The following is a 6229-nucleotide window of genomic DNA, read 5'->3' on the forward strand; positions in this document are numbered from 1 at the left end:
ATGAGGAAAGCACTCCAAAAGCATAAACCATGGAGTATTTTATAGTGAGATATATAAACATTCTAGTTAGAAATATTTAAGACTGGAAAAATTATTAATATCTCCATTCACTTCACTTCTGTCACCCACAATCATGATGCCTCTGTTTCTGATATTACGTTGGTAATCTAGATATTACTGATATTTTCTTGACTGCAGAGCCAGGAATGTGACTTGACTTGTCGGAGGCCGGCTCCGGTAGGTACAGGGGTCCCTGAAGGATGTACGGTGTCGGCGGTGTCGGCGAGAGGGAGTGAGAGAGCCCCGAGATTCTTTCTGATCACCAGGCAGGCATCTCTGCTCTGACTAGGGCTCAACTTCATTTTGTCATTAAGTGTTTGGGGGACCGCACAGAAGTGGCATTTGCCTTAGACAATGGTTTCTGATAACAGACTTCTTTGATATGTAAGAATTTCCCAGAACATAGATATGTAGAAGACTCATGCATAAAGTTTACAATAGTGATTGAGGTAGGGGATTTAGATGTCTATCCTATGGGGAAGGAAGGCGTCTTTAGCATACCAGACAAAGTTTTCAGCATAAAAAGGGTGAAGTTACCTCTCTGTGGGCAGGGGTCAACAGCTTGTTTATTTAAGGTGGAATTATCAAGAAAAATAGGTCTTTCACCTTTGATCTCATAATCACAAAAGAAGAAGTTCCTTCTCAATAATAGGTTCCTTCACAGGGAGCAATCAGCATATACAAGGCCAGAAAATGCTCTAAGCAGAAACAAATGGGTGTGGGTGGATATTTGCCCTTAACTCTAAATTAGGCTCTTTGTCTCAGGGCCAGACTCAATTGTCTTTGATATGCAAGGTCCATAGGAAGAGGCTTTTTACAATCATTCACAGAGCTTTCATCTAAAATCTCTTTTGTAAAGGCGGGAATATGCTTTTCCTAATGAGGTATCTGTGTTTGGAATATTGGTCTGATATGGAATATTGTGAGGCCTGGTCAAAACCAGCAGCCTCATTTCCCATATGAGCCAGTAGTAGCAGAAAGAGATACCAGTTTTCATTTCTCATGGCAGGAGCTGTGCAAACACTGCCATTTCCTTGCTGTGACTGCCATCCAGAGAGGCCGGTGCAACTCCCGACATTGACTCAAACACTAGTAATAATCATGCCATCCCTTCAAACTAACAGTTCCTACTACTTATTGCTCTACATGGCATTAAGCACTAAAAACCACATCAGAATCAATGATAGACATCAATCATTAAATATCTAAAGGGCCAAAGTTCACTATATTGTATATTGCATAAAGTTGGAAAATTGAATATTTTATTAGAGCAAACTAAGAATTTCAAAATCACGTTACATTCGTTTTTGAATCAACTACTGAAAATTAATGGGATTAATAATAGCTTAGTTTTTATTCTTCCAAAATATGAAATCATTTCATAAATCCCATTTATTCCTGGTCTGTAAAATGGAATAGGAGAAAGGTGTTTCAAAAGTGAACCACAAGCAACCAGAAAATTGTGTATAAAATTCTTAGTACAGGGAGAATAAGAAGCATTTAAGAGGAATACAGTGAAAAATAATTCGTAGAAGGCATTATTAATCGTAAGTATTGATGTCTTATGTTCAAAACTGTAGTTGGTAACTCATTGAAGTATATTTTATGTGCTATAAGAACATTTGAAACACAATAATATCAACATAAGAAGAAATTATTATGGAAAAACACATCAGTCTTGTCATATAGCAAATAATTTTAAGTATTTAAGCAAAATAAGAGAAAAACGGAAAATTCTCAAATTGAAATTATATATGATACTGCCATAATTTAAAGATTGCTACTGTTTTAATGAAAATATTTAAGAGTAAGGATTGTTAAATTATTTGAATAGAAGGCCATTAGACTGAGGCGGCTCTAAGACTACTGAGGCCTACAGAGCACACCAAAATGTAAGCCTAGAAATGCCTCAAGGTTATGAAATCAAAATGCTAACAATGACCAATCAAAAAAGCCAATTAGACTTCAAGCTATATAGTGAGTCAATAATTTCCTTCCTTTGCTTTCACATTTTCTCTTTACTTATTTATTCAAAATAAACTAGTGTTCTTTTTGAAACATTCCAGATCAGGAATCCAAATAATGAAAGGGAAGTAGTGATTTGCAATAAATAATTATTTGAATAACTGAATTCTTTCTACCTTTTGTCTGAGAATGATATAAAACATTAGATTCAATGATCAATTCATTCGTTAGGAAAAAACATAAGGGGCCCCCAAAATACAAGAAAGATAAATGGGAAGTTGAGAACCCTGAAAACTCATCACTTAACATTGCTTTTGAGGCATTCAGGCAGAACCTTAGAAGATATTTCTCAGTCCTCTGGTTAGACTTTCTCTGTTGAATGCCCAAGGTTTCATACTTAAAATTCATAGACCCATGCATCTTTTTGGAACTATTCAGGCAGAATGTTGACAGTGGGATGAAGAGTTCTACACTTTTAAATGTTTGCCAGATGATGCTAAGCATGCTTAAGGGAGAGTCTTGGTGGTTTCATGGAGATGAATTTGGAAATTCAGATTTCAATTAAACAACTTATTTAAAATATTGGGGAAACAGTGGCCAAGAAACGTTATGTGGTTTCTTTAAATAGTCAACGTTAGAGACAGGATTTGAAACTGAGTCTTCTGCCTCTTGCCTGTATTCTAGTATTCTTCCTATGAAAGCACACACATTCCAAATGCTTACCATTAGATTTCATTAGAATTCCCATTAAAGTGGCGCCTGGGTGGCTCAGTCGGTTGGGCATTCAACTTCGGCTAGGTCATGATCTCATGGTTTGTGGTTCAAGCCCCATGTCGGCCTCTGTGCTAATAGCTAGCTAAGAGCCAGGAAACTTTCTTTGGATTCTGTTCCTCCCTATCTCTCTGACCCTCCCCTGCTCGTACTCTCTCTCTCTGACTCTCAAAAATAAATAAGAAATATAAAAAAAAATTCAAATTAGAATTCCCATTAGAAATCATGTAGAAGCTTGTCAAATTCAATTTGTTACATAAACTGTATCAATTAAAAGCAAAAATTGTATATGTAATAAGTTTTGTGTAGAAAGAGGTAACCCAATGTAAAGTCAATATTTTATGGAATATTCCTTGTTTGATCTCACAATTCTATAAACCATATCACAACTGTGACTTTCAAAGACTGTCTATCAAGCCCACACATTTTTTTGTAATGAATAAGAGCTAAGAAGTCCAAATAGCCCATAAAATTCTGAATTGAAAATGACTCATCTGTTTCACAGAATGAGAACTACTACATTTAAAAATTTTGTTATTTGTTATTGAAGTATAATTTAATATATAGCATTATATTATTTTCAAGAAAATTACTACATTTTAAATTTTTTTTTTTTTAATGTTTTATTTATTTCTAGGAGAGAGAGAGAGACAGCGCGAGCAGGGGAGGGTCAGAGAGAGAGGGAGTCACAGACTCTGAAACAGGCTCCAGGCTCCGAGCTGGCAGTCAGCACAGAGCCCGACGCGGGGCCCGAACCCACGAACCGCGAGATCATGACCTAAGCGAAAGTCGGACGCTCAACCGACTAAGCCACCCAGGCGCCCCTAGAAAATTACTACATTTTAATATAGAGTTACTATGAATTTGTTTTTCAGTTTTCTCTCAGATCCTTTTCCCCCCCATCATTTCTCTGCTGTTTTTTTTTTTTTTTTTTTGACAAAAGCATGAGTAGTATATTTCAACTGAGCATAGGGTGGATTGATGTTGTAGTACAAAAGGCTGCAAAATTAAGTTTGTAAGGCCACAAGTCTAAACGTCTAAACCAAACTGACTCCATGGCAGGCTTTAAGTTTCCCCTCAAAACTAGAAAGCCTGAGTTTCAGCTTCCCTGAGAGACTATCAGGTAGTTACACATTGCCCAAGGCAGGAGTAACCACCCTTGCAACACTCAATCAGGAAAGGCCAGCGACCACCCTCCACATTATTAAGGGAGAGGCCTGCAGATAGAAACTATAGATAGGACCCTGTTACCTAATGTTAAAGTTAACCTGTTAGTCGCCGAATAAGACCCTAGGCTCACTCTGTGATTGGTTGAATTTAAAGGTACTCTAAATGTTGTAATTGGATCCCAACAAAAGTAATGAATACTCTAGACAATGTGTATGGTCAAACCCGCTGTCAGTGATGTATAATTATGATTGGCTCACTGTTCCCATGTCACAACTTCTGTAACTTCCCTGTCTCAAACCCCATAAAAACCCTACTCTGCCCTTGTTCGGGGCTCTCAGCATGGATCCATTGCATTGGTGAAGTCTGTGAGCCCGAGGTCGAGCCCGTAATAAAGCCCTTTGCCTTTGCATGCGTGACTCGGTCTCCCTGGTAGTCTCTGGTCGGTGAGGATGCTGCAATCTGGGTATAACAAGTTTAGTTATGAATTCTGAAAATTGTGAATACTATTCCAAGGCCTTTGACTTTCCTCTGAGAGCAGTGGGCCATTTTTAAGTTGATATTATCCGTTCCAACCTTCTGTTTTAGAGACCATTCTATTATTTTAGTAGCAATATTTTACAGTGATTTTGGAAACATAGGTTGTGAAAATTTAAGCAGAGTAGCAGAAATTATGAATTATACATAATAAATTTCATTCTAACTTCCCTATGAGAATCCTGGTCAAGAATCTCTGTAAGAAAATAAAGAATTTAAAGCACAGATGGTGAAGAATTTGAAGAAAGTTAGAACAGCAAACTCATTCTTATAAGTCATAGAAAATTATAGCAAAATATCTAATCTTTCAGATGTCTTTCACTGGAGATTGTACTCTTCAATTATGCTTAAAACAAATATATGTAATCACCATAAATACTTAATCTGACTCTGTGTATATTCAAAACATAGATGAAATGGAAGAATGAACACATTATGAGGATTATCTTTATATTTCACAGTTATCTTTTAATTTGAAAATTAAGACATTTTAACAAAATTAAAATAAAATTTCCAGTAAAATGTGTTTAAATCTATTTCTTTAAACCTTGGAATTTGTTTTCCTAAAACTCATCTTTTTCTCTTATCCTTTGGGTGCCTTTGGCTTACATTAGAACATTGTTACTCTTTATTCTATTTAGGAGTTTTTTGTTTTCTGTTTTTTGTTTTGCTATCTCAGACTTTATTTCAGTAATAAATCAAGATATCTGTGTCAAAACCAATGCAGTGTAAAATAGACTAAAGATAAGCTTTTCAATCCAATCGATACTGTCACCCAAGTAATCTTTTGAAAGGGACACCACTGTACGTTTATCCATATTGCTGTTAAAATTACTATATGGAAATTTTTGCAAGCTCTCTCTTCCTAATTTCTTTTTAAAAATTCTAAATTGTTCAACAAGAAGAGTTAGGTAAAGACACTTTTTAATGTGCAGAACAGTTTCTATACTTACGACAGGCCAGAAAAGTCAGACAGTCTTGGGTAACTGTTTATGCCAAATAAGACAAAATTACATCTTCCAGGGAGGATTAAGTATGCCTCGGGGGTATTTAACTCCATAAGGGAATTTAATTCAAGAAGAGAAGAAAATATCAATCATTAGGGGACAAACAGCTAGGAAATTTGGCCTAAAATTCCATGGTAGGGATTCGTTTTATTGCACAAAAAGACACTGACACTTTCATATCACTGAATGTTAATCAGACTTTCACAGGTTTATTCCTTCATTTATTCATTCATTCAACTAATTATTAGGTCTAGCACTATGCTATCCATGTATATAACTATCCCATTGCCGACTGAAGTCCCAGATCTCCCCAAGAGAGAAAGAGGCACAAGACGAATCTTCCTTCAGTGAAGTCAGTTAAATTAGAAAATATATGAATGTCTCTAAAAAATACGACTACTGAAAAACAGTCCATAATGAACTATTATGGAGAACTTTAGCTCTCAGATGATAAGCTAACCAGTTTACCTGCATTGCTTCATCTACTATATTAGCAAAGAAGAACAGATACTTTAATTTCAAAAATTAAACCTAAAGATAGGTGCCATTGCTTGAACTCAACTTTGTAACACTGTGACAGTTGACTAAAATGTTTAACACTCACTGTAATGATATTCTCAAAACTCTTTAGGTTTTCCTAATAGTTGGGAGAGTTGATTTTTTATCACAGATGAAAAATTTCAAAAGCTGAACCATTTAGATCCTTTGCCGTCTGCAAGTGG

The sequence above is a fragment of the Hyaena hyaena genome, unplaced genomic scaffold (assembly GCF_003009895.1).
Source record: "Hyaena hyaena isolate Hyena2069 unplaced genomic scaffold, ASM300989v1 scaffold_636, whole genome shotgun sequence".
Taxonomy (NCBI): domain Eukaryota; kingdom Metazoa; phylum Chordata; class Mammalia; order Carnivora; family Hyaenidae; genus Hyaena; species Hyaena hyaena.